This window comes from Nicotiana tabacum, chromosome 22 (genome assembly GCF_000715075.1).
Source record: "Nicotiana tabacum cultivar K326 chromosome 22, ASM71507v2, whole genome shotgun sequence".
NCBI lineage: Eukaryota > Viridiplantae > Streptophyta > Magnoliopsida > Solanales > Solanaceae > Nicotiana > Nicotiana tabacum.
Genome location: NC_134101.1, coordinates 111,482,207 through 111,500,681, shown reverse-complemented (window position 1 = coordinate 111,500,681; position 18,475 = coordinate 111,482,207).

Below are 18,475 nucleotides of genomic sequence, written 5' to 3'. Positions count from 1 at the left end.
CCACTCCAGATATCAATTTTCCTAATGCTCAGAACCCCACGCCTCCACAAAACATCCCAAAACCACAAAACCATCCCGCTCCTCACCACCACTGCAATACTTGCCACACTCCACTACTCATCCCAGAACCTCTGAATTCCATAAATGACCATTTCCACGCCCACCATAACACCCCTATCTATGTGGAAACCATGCCACACTCCACCCAACCTATCTCTAACACACCCGAGTCTGATGATAAAGACTCACTCATCAGGAACCTGGCTGCGAAACTCAAGAAATTGACTAGTCGAATTCAGGGTGTCGAAGAATTAAAGGGATTGAAGGATTGAACTACAAAGATCTTTGCATACAACCAGATGTCGAACTGCCCGAAGGGTACAAACCTCCTAAGTTCGAAATGTTTGATGGTACAAGGGATCCGAGAGTCCACTTGAGAACATACTGCGACAAGCTGGTCGGAGTAGGGAAAGACGAAAGGATTCGCATGAAGCTTTTCATGAGGAGTATGAAAGGAGATGCTCTATCTTGGTACATTAGCCAAGACCCGAAGAAATGGTCGAACTGGGTGAGTATGGCGTCCGACTTTATGGATAGGTTCAAGTTCAACATAGAAAATGTGCTAGATGTGTTCTACATTCAGAACATAAAGAAGAAACCCACGAAAACATTCTGCGAGTATGCCACTCGCTGGAGATCAGAAGTTGCTAAGGTCAGACTTGCTTTAGAAGAAGAACAAATGAACAAGTTTTTTGTCCGAGCTCAAGACCCGCAGTACTTTGAAAGGCTGATGTTGATTGAGAGTAGGAAATTTTTCGACATCATCAAGCTAGGGGAAATGATCGATGAAGGCATCAAAAGTGGTATGGTTACAAACTTTGAAGCTTTGCAAGCTACCCATAAGGCTTTACAGTCTGGTGGTACGTCCAAGAAAAGGGATGTAGGTGTCGTAATGGTTGCACAAAGAGCCAAATCCCCTATCAAATACCAAGCCTATCTGATACCTCCAGTCACATATCAGCCTACCCAGAATTACCAAGCACCCTCACACTCTTACCAAGATCCATCACCTACTTACCAATCACCCCCACCTCCTATATATCAACCTACTTTACCTAGATATTCCCAACCTGCACATGTCTACAATGCTCAGCCATCCCACTATCAATCACCTCCCACATGTCAAAACTTTCCAAGACCTCGACCAAATTTTGACCGCAGACCCCCAAACATTATACCGCCATTGCTGAACCGATTGACCAGCTGTACGAAAGGCTCAAAGCTGTTGGTTATGTCACCCTTATCCCTACTATAACCCCTGAAAACCCTTCTTAGTGGGTCAATCCAAATAAATCTTGTGCATACCATTCCGGCATGAAGGGACATACTATTGATGAATGTCGCTCTCTAAAAGATAAGATCCAGACTCTGGTCGATAACAAGATCATTGTAGCAAAGAGCCTACTCTGAATGTTCGCAACAACCCTCTGCCGGACCATAAGGGTGGAGGTGTTCACATGATTGAAATAGAGGATGATTGGGATCACAAAGGATCGATCGATTTAATCACAGAAGGTGACGAACCAAATAAGTCGATAGTCACCCTCAATCCGAACGTAGTCCAGACTCAGCCTTCTAGGGATGCCGAGGTAAACATGTTTGTACCACTTGAATTTGAAGCACCACCCCCTACAAAGACACCAACACCAATTGAAGTCGAGTTTGGGTCTCCAACAAACGCACCCGCACCGTTTGAAGTTGCAGTTTTACCCTCCAAAATACATGCTCTGTTCGGAGTAAAGGTGCCCATCCCAGTAACAATGTCAGCCGTAACACCGTTCCATGCAAATACCATACCTTGGGATTACACAGCCGAGGCGAGAAGGAAAGGGAAAGCTAAATTCGGGGAAACAGTTGCGGCACAGGGTATGACAAGAACCAGCAGGGTTTATACTCCGGAGCATTTAGCTGAGTCGAGTAAGCAGGCCTCTGGTCGGCCAACCATCACTGAAACCGGGCCCGATGATCTCTGGAGAAAGATACAAGCCAAGGAATACTCAGTCATTGATCAGCTGAACAAAACACTGGCACAAATTTCTATCTTAGCTTTGCTGCAAAGTTCCGACGTACATAAGAAAATCCTTGTTGAAGGTGCTAAGTGAGGCATATGTACCAAGCGACATAACTAGAGGAGAAATGGAAAACATGGTAGGGCAGGTATTGGAAAGTCACAAGATCACTTTTCATGAAGATGAGTTGCCACCGGAAGGGTTGAGTCACAACAAAGCGTTGCACATCACCGTACAATGCGAAGATCATTTTATCACTAGGGTCCTGATTGATGGAGGGTCCAGCCTCAATATTTGTCCGTTGGTAACACTCAGAACATTGGGAAAGGGCCTGAATGAGATCAAGGACGGGGCCATCAACATCAAAGCTTTTGACGGTTCCCAAAGATCCACCATTGGGGAAATCAGCCTGTGTTTGCAAATGGGGCCTACTTGGTTTGACGTTGATTTTCAGGTTATAGACGTGTCGGCATCTTACAACTTGCTGTTGGGACGACCATGGATTCATGTCGCTGGGGATATAGCATCAACACTACATCAGGCAGTGAAGTTTGAGTGGAATCACCAAGAGGTGATCATTTACGGCGACGGTAGCAATCCCATATACAGTCGCCAAACCATCCCAGCGATTGGAGGAAGAAGAAAGATAGGCGGGGAAACTTATCACCACATCGAGCGAGTCAACCTCGTTGACAAAGACAAATGGTGGGACAACAAAATTGAAAGCATGTTGAACTGGAGCATATATGAGCCTGGCAAGGGACTTGACAAGAACCTCCAAGGAATTGCCAAGCCTATCAAACTGAAGAAACATGGCACTACCTTTGGTCTGGGATATGAGTACACTTGGGAAGAATTCAACAACTGGTTGCCACCATGGCGCGGACCATACTACCCGCTGGAGCAGCCAATACCACATTTGGAGCAGACTTTCTAGTTGGCCGATGTTATCTATGGGTCGGAAGAAGAGGAAGCACTGGCAGCAGTGAGAAATTTGTTCCTAGAAGAAGATGACATGGATTGTTGTGTCATTTTCGAGTAGGAGGGGGAGGAAGGCCCTTCCATATAGGCCGTAAGCCGAGGAGCACGCCTCAACAATTGGACCATCAGAACCACCAGAGCTCGGAAAGCCTTGGGGTAGCAAGGCTGAACAAAGAATCATGCACTATCTTTTATTTTTACTAGTTGATTTTCCTTTCGCATTTTTGAATTTTCGCAATAAGATCTTCCAATGTTCAAAATAGTTATGAAATTTATCAAAGCATTCCGGTTACCTTACAAATCTTATTCTTATTATTTTCTCTCATTACTTTACTTATACAACATTAATATTACCTATCTTGATGAACCAATGGCTGTGACATACAACGAGACAACACAATAAACGGACATAGATTCAGAGGAAGATGATATACCGGAAGAGATTGTTAAAGAGGTTGAAAATTTTGAGAACAGACCTAAGTCCAACCTGGATGAGACCAAGATTGTTAACCTGGGAGATGCAGAAAATATCAAAGAAACTCGGATCAGCATTCATTTGTCACTATCAGAAAAGGAAGAATATATAGAATTTTAGAAGGAATATAAGGACATATTCGCCTGGTCATATGATGACATGACTGGTTTGAGCACATCTATTGTGGCCCACAAACTGCCAACTGATCCGACATGTCCCCTGGTAAAACAGAAGCTCAGAAAGTTTAAACCCGACATAAGTCTGAAAATCAAGGAAGAAGTCACTAAGCAGGTCAAAGCTAAGGTCCTCATAGTAGTAGAATATCCGACATGGTTAGCCAATATTTTGTCATTGCCGAAGAAGGATGGGAAGGTCAGAGTCTGTGTCGACTACCGGGATCTCAATCGGGCCAGTCCAAAGAACGACTTCCCCTTACCGAACATACACATCCTGATCGATAATTGCGCCAAGCATGAGTTGCAATCATTTGTAGATTGCTTTGCTGGATATCATCAGATCTGGATGGATGAAGAAGATGCTGAGAAAACGGCTTTCATTACACTGTGGGGGATGTACTACTACAATATGATGCCATTCGGGTTAAAGAATGCAGGGGCCACCTACATAAGGGCCATGACTACTATCTTCCCGCAAAATGTGCATTTGGGGTTCCTGCCAGAAAACTACTTGGGTTCATTGTGAGTCGCCGAGGAATAGAACTGGATCCATCTAAGGTCAAAGCTATTCAAGAACTGCCACTGCCAAAGAATAAAAAGGACGTAATGAGCTTCCTGGGAAGACTTAACTATATCAGCTGGTTCATAGCATAATCTACGGTCATTTGTGAGCCGATCTTTAAGATATTGAAGAAGGACGCCGCTACCACATGGACTGATGATTGCCAAAAAGCTTTCGACAGAATCAAGGAATACCTATCAACACCACCAGTCTTAGTACCGCCCGAGTCGGGTAGACCTCTATTACTCTACCTTGCAGTATTGGATGGAGCATTCGGTTATGTTTTGGGGCAGCATGATGAAACGGGGAGGAAGGAGCAGGCCATCTATTACCTCAGTAAGAAGTTTACCCCGTACGAGACTCGGAATTCTCTGTTAGAGCGCACTTGTTATGCTTTGACTTGGGTAGCTCAGAAGTTGAGGCACTACTTCTGCGCCTATACTACATATCTCATATCAAGGATGGATACCTTGAAGTACATCTTTCAGAAGCCCATGCCCACTGGCAAGCTGGCTAAGTGGCAAATCCTGTTGAGTGAATTTGACATTGTCTACGTGACTTAAAAAGCAATCAAAGGACAGGCACTAGCAGATCACCTTGCGGAAAATCTCGTGGACAGAGAATATGAACCCCTGAAAACATATTTTCCTGATGAAGAGGTATCATTCATAGGAGAAGACATTGCAGAATCCTATGACGGTTGGAGAATGTTTTTCGATGGAGCAGCAAATTTCAAAGGAGTTGGCATAGGAGTGGTCCTAGCATCAGAAACCGGTCAGCATTATCTAGTCTCTGCCAAACTCAGGTTCCCCTGCACCAACAATATGGCTGAGTATGAAGCCTGCATCCTAGGGCTCAAGATGGCCATTGACATAAACATCCAAGAGTTGCTAGTAATTGGGGATTTAGACTTTCTTATACATCAGGTACGAGAAGAATGGGTGACCAAGAACTCTAAGATACTCCCTTATCTGCAATATGTGCAAAAGTTGAGAAAGAGGTTCACAAAGACAGAATTCCAGCATGTTCCCAGGGTCCAGAATGAATTTGCTGATGCACTGGCTACCCTATCATCCATGATACAACATCCAGACAAGAATTTCATTGATCCCATTCCGGTAAAGATCCATGATCAGCCCGCTTACTGTGCTCATGTCGAAGAAGAAGCAGATGAAAAGCCTTGGTTTCATGATATCAAGGAATACCTAGCAAAGGGAGAATACCCAGAGCTCGCAAACGCTATTCAGAAGCGCACGCTTCATAGGTTATCTAACAATTTCTTTCACAGCGGAGGTATCCTGTACATGAGGACTCCTGATTTTGGATTATTAAGGTGTGTCGACGCAAAGGAGGCATCCAGGCTATTAGAGGAAATTCATACAGGGACTTACGGTCCACATATGAATGGCTTTGTTTTAGCAAAGAAAATACTCTGAGCTGGTTACTTTTGGATGACTATGGAAATAGACTGCATCCAGTATGTCCGAAAGTGTCACCGCTGCCAAATACATGCAGGCATGATAAAGGTGCCTCCAAATGAGCTCAATACAACAAGCTCACTGTGGTCGTTCGCCGCCTGGGGAATGGATGTTATCAGACCAATCGAACCCGCCGCATCAAATGGGCATAGGTTTATCCTAGTAGCAATTGATTATTTCACCAAATAGGTTAAAGCAGCATCTTACATGACAGTGACTAAGAAAGTCGTGGCGGATTTTGTCCATGACCGTATCATGTGTCGGTTCGGAATTCCAGAGTCAATCATTACTGATAATGGCTCCAACCTCAATAGTGATTTGATGAAAGCCATGTCTGAAACCTTCAAGATCAAACACAAGAATTCTACAGCTTACAAATCTTAGATGAACGGAGCCGTAGAGGCCGCCAACAAGAATATCAAGAAGATACTAAGGAGAATGATAGAGAAGCATAAGCAGTGGCACGAGAAGCAATAGTTTGATTTATTAGGATACCGCACCATAGTCCGCACATCGACAGGAGCAACTACCTATATGCTGGTCTATAGTACAGAGGCAGTCATTCCCGCCGAGGTGGAAATTATCTCATTAAGAATCTTACAGGAAGCAAAGCTAGACGATGCAGAATGGGTGAAGAATCGTTACGAGCAGCTAGCTCTTATAGATGGAAAGAGAATGAATGCAGTTTGCCATGGTCAGCTCTACCAGAATAGAATGTACAGAGCCTTCAACAAAAGAGTCAAACCGAGACAATTCACACCGGGCCAGCTGGTGTTAAAGAAAAATTTTCCGCATCAAGATGAAGCCAAAGGGAAATTCTCTCCCAAATGGCAGGTTCCATACATGGTTCACTAAGTTCTGACATGAGGAGCCCTCATACTTGCCGAAATGGACAGAGAAGTTTGGCCAAAGCCGATCAATTCAGACGCAGTCAAGCGATACTATGTGTAACCTTTATGCTTTCTTTTATGATGTAACTTGAACTATGCCTGACCTGATTCCCATTTAATAGGGGATACGTAAGCAGCCATATGGGTTCGGTCACAATTCAATAAAATTTCAATTTCTCCCGCTATTGGAAACTGGGTAGAATTTTGAGGAGGACTCTCAAAATTCCGAAGTCGGTTCCAGCCATTTATCATTAATAGCCGTCAGAAGCAACAGCCCAGTAAACTGGGACAGAATTTTGAGGAGGAACTTCAAAATTCCGGAGCAAGAGAAGTTGCAATGTCTTGAACCACGTCGCAGTCGTTGGTTCATCTAAAGAGAACTATTCTTAATTATGTACTTATGTTATGATTTTACTAAATCATGCATATTTATTACTAAAATTGCCTTATTTAGCAACGCTACCCCAGTGATATATACGGTATCACCGGATCAAAGCCGAGAAGGTCAAGCAAAGCCAGCGGGGATACGAACTAACCTTTTCCCCTATACAAACTCACGATTTTTCTTTGGATGCAGGCACTTGAGTTGCAAAATCATCAAATATACTATACGCTCACTCACAAAGTTCAAAAATACAACTCTCCGAACCGTTGCACTTGCTCGCAACTGCTATCCACACAAAAGTGTCCCCAACAGGCACAATATCCCCAGCAATCACGATACCGCAATCCGCTATCAGCTAAGAAAACTCTATTGCAATTTGCCATTTTTACTTCCTGCATAAGGCTAACATTCTGCCTTCCGAGACTAAGCTCTGTCTCCATCTACATTCTCTGCATTGCATAAGGCTACCATTCTGCCTTCCGAGGTTAAGCTCTACCTCTATCTACATTCTTTGCATTGCATAAGGCTACCATTCTGCCTTCCAAGGTTAAGCTCTACCTCCATCTGCATTCTCCGCATTGCATAAGGCTACCATTCTGCCTTCCGAGACTAAGATCTGTCTCCATCTGCATTCTCTGCATTGCATAAGGCTACCATTCTGCCTTCCGAGGTTAAGCTCTACCTCCATCTGCATTCTCTGCATAACATAAGGCTACCATTCTGCCTTCCAAGACTAAGCTCTGTCTCCATCTGCATTCTCTGCATTGCATAAAGCTACCATTCTGCCTTCCGAGGTTAAGCTCTACCTCCATCTGCATTCTCTGTATTGCATAAGGCTACAATTCTGCCTTCCAAGACTAAGCTCTGTCTCCATCTGCATTCTCTACATTGCATAAGGCTACCTTTCTGCCTTTCGAGGTTAAGCTCTATCTCTATCTTGCATGGCTGAAAGATCGCCACTTGATTTACATCTTGCATGGCTGAAAGATCGCCACTTCATTTACATCTTGCATGGCTGAAAGATCGCCACTTCATTTACATCTTGCATCGGCTGAAAGATCGCCACTTTATTTACATTTTGCATTGGCTGAAAGATCGCCACCTACTGCACCTCATAGGCTGAAAGATCGCCAAATCATCCGAAGGCGTCATTGTTCGGAGGCACCATTTTCATAGCCCGAGAATGTCATGCCATGGCCTGAGGACCCCTTTTATCTTTTGCATATCATTATTCAAAGGCGTCATAGTTCGGAGGCATCATTATCGTAGCTTGAGAGCACCACTTCATGGCCTACGAATCCTTATCATACGCTTCATGGCCCAGGACATCATGGTCTGAGGACGTCATCCTAACCGTCCAAATACAACATTTCATGGTCCGACGAGAACTTGCATCATGTTTAAATTTTCGCACAACATATTGTTCATTTGCAGGTTAACCGATGAGCAATGGTCGTCTCAGCAGGAGCAATCCCGCTCCAGTTCCTGCAGCCCTATTAGACTTTAACCATCCATCCTAACCCAAATATCGCGTCCATCTTGGAAAATTTCCATCGGCATACTCCGTCGACGGATCCTGAACTAATATGATCTGATCCCTGTAAGACCAGGGATATGTAGGCATCTTAGGAGCCAGGGCACAGTCAACCTTTTCAAACCATTTCGTTCGGTCAAAATTGGCCATCATATCTTTACCCAACAACTCTTTCATCCTTCCCGAGTAAAGAGGGACAGCTGTTGATACCCAATTTTTTCCTATATATTTTTCATATGCAAAATACTTTCCAAATAGTAGGTATATGCATATATAAGTGTGTTCAAATGTTTTAGTATTTTTTCTAATATTTTAAAAGATTTTTAAATCTATTTATTGCCCTATTTTATCAAGAAAACCCCAATAACTATCCCCAAAATTATTATTTTGGGTGATTAACTTATTGGATTCTCATATATGTATTACAATATAGCTGGCATAATTTTTGCATATTTTTACAAATTTGTTTAGTATTTTTAAAGTTAAATTGCATATAATTACAATTTTAGCCTATTTTAAGATTTAATTATTTTCATAATTATAAAATTGACTCCAGTATTTTTAATTTGATAGTTATGTATTATTAATCATTTTATTACCTTTAATTTATTTTCAGAAATTATTTTACTATTTTTTATAAAATAAATAAGGGAAAAGTGGCTATTTAAATACTAGCCTTATTTCTTTTCAATTGTAGCCCAAATCAACCCCCCAATTGAACCCAATCCCAATCTCAATTCCCCAACTCAATTTTAATTTAAACCCTCCCCTGACCCGATTAAATCCTACCCAACCTAGACCCTTCTCATCCTGGCCGTTGATCTATGAGATCAACGGCCCCTATTCACTCTTACCTTTTTTAACCCAAACAATCACCCCAACCTTCTCATTTCTCACCTACCATCCGCCTCTAAACTCTCAAACTCTCTCGAACATTCCCAAACCCTAACCGCCTTTTACCATCACTTCTACCTTGAAACCCACCAGAATCCATGGCTTCTCAGGCTATGGGAGTCTTATACTCACCTTCTCTTGCTCCCACGCGCTTGATACCTGAAGATTCGAGGCCTGACCTTGAAGGTTTACATCTAGACCTCTGTCGATTCAAGGTTCCACGGCCGTCTCCGGCTTTACTCCGGCGTACCATGGTGGTTTGAGCCTGATTCCGACCTCTCCGACTTAGATCGGTGACCTTTCAAAGCCTATCTCACTTCTAGGGTTATTTTGAAACCCTAACCCTTTGAGGTTTTCTCCGATTTCCTTAGATCTGTTGTGTATCTGTGCTCTCCTTGAGTTTTCGAAAGATTTCTCTAACTTTTCTTTCAAAAATTACTTTCAAACCCGCTTCGTTTCTGATCTAGGGTTTTTTGGAAATGCTTAAGTATTTCTCTAACTTTCTTTTCCTTTTCTTTTGTGTGTATTTTCCTCTACTTTGTTCTATGTTTTCCTTCTACCTTGTATGTTCTTCTACTGAGTTTTTACACTCCGTTCTTGTATGTTCTTCTACTGAGTTTTTACACGCCGTTCTTGTATGTTCTTTTACTGAGTTTATATACTCCATGCTTGTATGTTCTTCTACCATGTTTTCCATACTATGCTCTCATATGCTTTTCTACTGTGTTCTTATTGTCTTCTACTATGTTCCAGCATGTTTCTCCTACTATATTTTCTGCTAAGTTCTTAAGTTTCCTTATTTTCCTTCTATTAAGCCATGTTTATGTTTCTTCTGAAAAATGTCTTAAGCATGTTTCTTTTACTGTTCCTATCAGTGTTTTTATTTTGATTGCTTCTACTATGTTCCGCATGTTACTTTGCTATCATGTTTTTCTCATGAGTTTTTGTTGATGAAAGAAGCATGCAAGAGGTTTCAACTCTGAAACCTCTGAGCCTGTTTTAACTACTTGCCTTCTCATCTTTATACTTGATTCAATTTGGAAACCCTAGAATCTGGGGATCCGCCAAGCTTGATTATGTGATTTGATTGAACTTAGGGTTTATTTCAAAACTCCTAACTCTTTTAGACCCATTCCTTGCTTTCATATGACTCTGACCTTTTGCTAAACCTTTCTATACTGGATTCTCTACTGACTTTACAATGACACTACAGTCTTCCTTCATGCTTAACATGTTCGTATGCTCCTTATATATGATAGACTTCCCTTTAAAGTAGCTTTTGAATTTGCAATTAGTTCAAACTTCCTTTTGAATATAGCTTGATTGATTTCTTTCCATCTTTTTACTGATTTCCTCTGTTACTCGACTTAAGTAAAACCCTTCTTCATCTTTTTTGACTTGGTTCATTCATACCAAATCTCAGACCTTGTGATTTACTGGCCGTTAATTGATCCTCATACCTTATTTGCATAAACCGTGTATTTTAAAACCTTGTCTTTAAATAACTTTTATGTATTCACCCCTAATTGCCTACTTTGCACAAAGTGTTTGATTAATTTCTTTCCTTAATTGGTTTATACTCGTTTGAATCTGAATCCCTTAAATAAGGGAAGCCTTGTGTAATAGATTGACAATCAGTTTTCAAAATATTTTTCTTACCTTATTTCCTCATGACATTCACAATATAAAAGGCACGACCTTTCTTCACTACACTTCAAACTACACAACATCAGAATCTCTTATGAATTCTCACTCTCACATAATAGAATTCTTCCTTCTTGTCTGCATTCTGACTTTCATAAGACTACTGCTTTTCCCTGTTTGTTTCTTTGAAACTGGTATGTCCTAATTTAACTTCAGCATCACCACAATGTGTTTACTTACAGTTTTCTGTATCTATGTCTACTTTACTATTTTTGTAGAGTTAAATACTTAAACTAGCATGTTGATTTCTATTTTCTTGTTTCTGCTATGAATCCCTATTCCCCATTTCCCTTTATGTGCTTTGAGTTACAGTTTAAAACATGGCAATATGCAAGTTATTGTCTATGGTTTGAACTTGATCCCTTAGGTGATCCTAACCTCTAAACAATGTGTTCTAGCAGGCTTATGGGTGTGCCAGTATCTCCCATTGTTGGGTTATGCCCACTAACCTACTTTTTACCTCTTGCAACTCCCCATTCCCTATATCCCTATGTGTATTGTTTTCGTTCCGCTTTCTCCCTTTCAGAATTCTGCACTTGCACTCTCTCTTAGTTCCTATGTTCTGCCCCCCTCTTGTGAGCCTTGCCTTGGGACCTTGAGTTCCCTCTGATCTTGGACACTTGAGGACTGGCTCTTCCACACTGCACTTTGGCTTAATATGGTGATACATTTGGGTGTAAGCACTGCCCGGAGTTCTTATGAAACTCTTAGGGAACTCTAACACACCCAAATGGGAAAAAGGCTTTGAAACATGATCTTTGGAGTTGGTTTACTTCATACTTCAGACAAGAAGTCTGTATCAGGCTCTCCTTGATTGTAAATTTCAACTTCTGATGTATTTTCTTTACTTTATTTTTCTGAACTGTAATAACTTTGTAATAAACTATTGGGGATGGCTAGTGAATAAAGGGGGGAATAACTATATATGTAAAAGGGGTAGATATCCTGCTCATAGGGAATTTCTAATTTCTGCATATCACATAGATATCCTGCTCATAGGGAATTTCTGATTTCTACATATCACATAGATATCCTGCCCATAGGAGTTTCTGATTTCTGGATATCACATAGATATCCTGCCTATAGGAATTCTGCACTTTCATATGTAGATACTATGGCTATAGGAATTTCTAATTTCTGCATATCACATATATATCCTGCCTGTAGGAATTCTGCACTTTCATATGTAGATATATGCCTATAAGGAATTCTGCACTCATATAGATATCCTGCCTATAGGTTTCTGAAATTCTGCCGTCATATGGATATCCTGCCTATAGTTAAATTTTTGCATCTCTCATATAGATACCATGCACATAGTTAACTGGAAAACCGAATCATGCATATGCATTTGTCATTAGGCAAACCTATTTATAGGGCTTAAACAACTAATTGTATTTAGATATCATGTTCATAGGCTTAAACGAAGTACAGCATTTAGATGTCATGCCTATAGGATTTATACACTCTTGTTATGTCTGTGAAAGTGTTTAAAGTCAACAAAGCCTAGAAAGCATGCCTATAGGAATTAATAACCAAGTCTGAAACGTCTCACTCGCCTACAAATCTAAAATTAGTGTCTAGCATCTGCAGAACTTATGATCTTTTGTCAAAACTCGTCTTTCCTGAATAACTGACAACCTTTTCTAAAATTAGTATACTTCATATTTTCTAAAATCAGTAGATATCATGCCTATAGGTTTCCGTCTAACACTTAGGCAAGCCATAGGACAGTTTATGAACTGAACCAGATTTTATTAACTACAACCAGCAAGCAGGCCTGATTCGGGCTTCTTATCTGAAATAAGCAATAAATCAGTCTGCCCCAACTTTTAAGTTTAATCAAACCCTAATCAGTACGTGTAGACATGCTAAACTATATATTTTTCTTTGATTTAAGGAGGTCTGTTTGAGCCTTATTTGTTTTATGTGCTTCCCCATACTTGCTATATATATATTTTTGCTTGTCGCCTTAGTATTTTTACCTTTTGAAACCACAAATAAGCCCAATACCTCCTCCCTTTAGTATTAGTAGTCTCAAGTGCCTCAAGGGCTGATAAGATGGGGATGGGTAATAGCATGCAATAAGTAAACGAGACCATTCCACGCGTTAATACCTCAATGGGGTGGGAAAGGGTAGATATGGATATGATGACCACGCGATAACATCACGTGTAGCCCCTCACTAAGGAGTGATTACCGGATGTTGTGTGGGGTGATCCATATTATTAATAAACCTAGGACCCTCTTTCCTTTTGTTTTCTTTGTTTCTTTTAAATCTTTTTTTTATCATTTCTTTTAAGAAAATCAACTCTTTTAGTTCCTTTTTCTTACCTTTGTTTATTTGTAACCATAACGTGAAAATCCCCTCTTATTTGAAGCCTTTATTTGCCTATGTGTTATTTGCATTTAAGTCACAACAATAGTTTGGTCGGGAACCACACTAGTGGATCCTGAGGGGTGCCTAACACTTTCCCCTTGGTATAATTTCAAGCTCTTACCCAATCTCTGGTTACTCAAAACAAACCCCTCCTAGTGTCCTAATGCACTTAAATCATTAGGTGGCGACTCTTCAATTCAAACCCAATTCCCAAAAGGGAACGAGTTGTCCTCCCAAATGTCACAAACCCGATTTCGCGAGAAAAAGGGGGCGCGACAGGCATACCAAGAATATATCCCAACAAGGTAGAGTCCATTACCATATCAACTCAATTCACCAAGGCAAAATGTGACCATCTTCAACATTGAACAAGTCAGCATAAAAACTTTGAACTTCCTCCTCATATACCCTAGCAACATAACTTGTGAACAAGTATGTCCATTGTTGGAAATCATAAATCTCAACCAACTGTCTCATACCAGCCTCCTCCAAGACATCAGAGGCAAATGTGCATCCCCATAGTACCTTTTGACTTCTCAATCTCTCTCTCACAGCACTCCCCGGATCACCAACTCTGGCTTTCTTTGAGGAACTAGGTTCCTCATCAGTATCAACCTTTCTCTTAGCAGTCTTGCGAACACTCTTCTTCTTTTTATCAGACTTTACAGATTTTTCACCTAATTCTTTCACCACATTCTTAGTAGCAACAGCATCATCGGACTTAGTCAGACTTTTAGCAGACACAAAAGATCCCCCATTTTGCTTGAAAAGACCATGATTTTGTGATAACTTCCTAGTCAACGTACTAGGTTCCTCCATTTCTTTTTCATCCACATTCACAACATGCACTATTTTCTCATTTACAACTTTGCCATATTTCCCTAATTTTCTTCTCCTCAACTTAGCTTGACTGTTCTTAAGCGCAGACTCAAGAGCTTCCTTCTTCTGCAACCTTGTTGTGGTTCGCTTAGGAGTTGGATCTTCACCAATAGCTACTCTACGCCTAGGTAGACTGGCAATTGGTAAAACATCTGAATCTTCTTCACTATCCTCATTTTGTTCTTCAGACACAGGGCTTGTCTCAGGAATAATAACACTTAGAGGCTCAACATCTAAATGAGGAGAGGGAGCAGGGTCAGTACTGACTTGGGGTTCCTGAGAGACCCGAAGGTGGATCAGGTCCTCCAGCAGGTTCCCTAGTAGCACCTTCCTGTGCCGAAGGTTCAACAGGCACAAGCTCATTATCCTCTCCAACAAGCTCAGATGCTTCCCCCTAAGTCTTAAGACCATCCTCGCTTCCTCCAACAAAAACCCATTCATTGGCTATGGACAACATATTTTCTATGGCTTCCTTTTCCTGTAGATCCATGAGAAAATCAGGAGAAATAGGAGCGGTACCTGTGGACAAAAGATCAGGAGTAGTTTTTATTGAGTCAACGATTTCAGTTCCCTCAGTCTGGCCTACCTTTGACCCTTCTTCTGTAGGAGAATTTGAAATTTCCTGATTTTCTTCATTCTCAGTAATACTCGTTTCGTCCCTCATTTCTGGCGAGGTAAGAGAAGAGATATGGTCAACACCTCTTGTGGGAGTTAATGCTTTGTTACACTTTTGAGGACTAGAACTCGAATGGGTAGGAGAGGAGATGGAGTGTGGCAGTGACTCTATTCTAGGGTTTTGGTTATCAGTAGTGTGAGGAGGGGAGTCAGGCATTGGTGTTTCAACTGGTGAGGACTAGGTGATACTAGAAATTATTTGATTTTTAGCCCTGGTGAGAAGAAGAGAAAAGATTTGGTGAACTAAAGAGAGAACGAATAGGAAACATGTCACACCCTAACCTCGGGAGGTGCGACCGGCGCTCAATCGAGTGAACCCAACTGAGCAAGCCTTTTGGACACTTTCTACCCAACTCACTATGATCAAGAAACATGCTTTCATTTATTTAGACAGTAGGAAAGATCGTACATATAACATTGCTAGTTCATTTTATATTACAACCCTTAAACTATAGTTAAGTTTCCAAAATCTCATATAGTTACAGTTTAGAAGAACAGGAGTTTAGAATTACAACATAGTCCAGTGACCCATCCAACAACCCCGTACATAACCCACACGAATGTCTACAGAGCCTCTAAAGATACAAAAGACAGTTATAATAATGTCGGCTACCTGCGGTCGACACTGTCTACTACGGAACCACCTACATCCATTCAAAGATATAGCACCCCCGGCAAAAGGGACATTAGCACCATGGAATAGTACTAGTATGTATAACTAAACACCATCTCATTAGAAAGAACAACCACACAAGAATAAGGAAATCATAGGATCAACAAAAGTTTTAAACAATCACCACATCATCAAATAAAAGGGATCACATAGCTTTCACATAATTTTCATAGTTTTATGTTGGGACATTTAATACTGTTGCATCATTATTCACAATACCACCAGTTTCTTACGCGGAGTCCAATCACGACCCGATCGGCTGAGTTGCCTCATTTGAGACATATACATAAATCACAATTTCATTCTCACTTCCCGGTTTCAATATCATCACAATACTACCATGTGTGCAGCATGGCATCTCATCACGGCCCGATCGGCTAAGCCGTCTTACCAAGACGTTTTCCTTTTCCATCATTCATCTCACTTCAATTTTTGTTTCACATATATCAGTTCATCGGCACTTGGGGCCACAATTATCACATCATACTTGGCACTAGGCCACATTTCATAACTCAAATCCTTTTCCCCCACATTTCACTTTTTTTTGGCAATCCGCTAGGCAACCACCTAGGGCTAGTTTTTTATTAATAACAGAAAAAAAAATACAACAATTAGGAAAAGTACAAATAAGGGGGACAATAGCACCGGTATTGTTACCCATATGCCTTGGCTATATAATCACTCCTTTGCGCCTCACATTGCCTTAAGATGGCATCCTCATGTAGAGGATTCATGGTGTAGCTGCAGGCAAAGTCTCACGAGGGCATATAATCTCATAGCTGTGTAGATATTTTTTCAAAGGCATAGGACCAAGGCAACACAAACTAGGCTAAATCTTACCTTACTAATCCTATTGAGGCAAAGAAAAGGCCTCACCTACTAACAAGCATGTAAAAAAATAAGAACTTGAATGGACCAAATATTCAATGATCATTACAGAGTTTATAACATACTCTGTTATGATATTACAAATGAGTATACTTATAAAATGATAAAATAGAATGTAGTAGGAATTAAATTCTTGTCCCTTCTTTTCCAAACTTGTAAAATCTTCAATTTGTAATTCTTTGTTGTTTTCCTCAACCGTGTTCAAAATGTATTCAAAAATCGGCATTTCTTTTTTGAACGGTTGGACCTCGTTGATGTAGTTGGGGCAGCCTGCTTTTGTTTGGCAACTCCCATTGGAGGTTGCCTAACATTTGAAAAATCACTAACCTTGTCGTCCCAACTATTTTTCCTTGTATGAGTCTTCTTACCTTTTCCGCTATTCATAGGTGATAAATCTCCTTTTCTTGCGGCCTCTGCTCTGCATTGTTGTATCATTGCATCTTCCTCTCCTTCTTCAAAAATTTCTCTCCCCACATTCACAGATTGTGGAGCATTTTGGACGATGTCTAGTGTCACCAATGCAGATTGTCCCTTTGTATTTGTCACCATTGCCTTGCTTTGATGTTGTTCTGTTTTTTTTAGCTTATTCCTGCTCTTACTCACAGGACCAGTGCTATAGGCATTTGGATTTACAGGATTTAACGATGTAGAACTCACCATTGCATCCAAAAGCTTTCTCTCCTCCTCTGAAATAACTGGGATAGTTGTAACAATTTGATTCTGTCCAGATTGCACTGTTGTGACTTCTCGATCACCTTTAGGACTAGCTGCTGGACTAACCTTCGTTGTAGGTGTTGTTGCGTGTGTACTGGTTATCACACCTTGGAGCTGCCCATTTTTTGGTTGCACTATTGTAGTTTGATCACCTGTAGGATTAGTATTTGAGGAGTTTGGATCAATTTGTTGCTGCTGTTGCACAGTAACTGTAGGTGCTCCTGTAGCTGCATTTTGCATACCAGAATTTGAGTAACTTCTGGGAACAAAAGCAGGAGCATTGAGGTTCAGATTACTCTTGGCACTTGCTGCTCGTACTTGACCATGTTTTTTCATAGCCATTGAATCACTATCTTCCCCTGCACTATCATGATCAACCTCCTTATCAGCTTCTTCTGATGAATAACCAGCGAAACCATCGCCCCAATCCTCTTCATTGTCATCCTCACGCTGCTCTTGCCAAAGCTTGGATTTGATAGCCATCAACCTCAGATTTGACTGTATCACCTCGTTATTATTCCCCGTTGACAACATGAGCTGCCCAGATTCACCTTCAACATCCCCAAACGACTCCACTGATTGAGATGGAATGTCATACGCCGATGTATTCAAGGTTACCAACGGTTGCTTGAATATAGGATTGGCATATATCATCATTTCAATCTGTGATTCTTTGATAATTTTCTGCACTTGTGGACTGGAAATAAGAATTGTGGGAGTGCTGGACCTGGGTAGTAGCTCGCCCTTTGACACTTCTGCCACGTTGCTATTTATAGCATTTTGTCGATCTCCGGAAAACTTAGCCAAATTATTGCTGGTTCGGCCTCCCTTTTTACTGCTTGAAATTGGTATTATTTGCTGGTTAAAAGAACCATCAATTAAGGTTGTTGTGTTATCAATCTTCTCATGATAGTCATTCACGTTGGCTAGAGCATTGAAAGGATTTGAAAATTTTGTGGAATTCTGCTCAACCTGCATCATTTTTTTGCTGTTTGGAGTGCCTTTTTTGCTGGAAACCGTTGTCCAGTTATCCTTAATAATATGCTGCCCAGCTTCCTTTGTATCTTGTACAGCATCAGTAGGTTTTGAAGCAACTTCAGCTGGAACTAAAGCAGCGT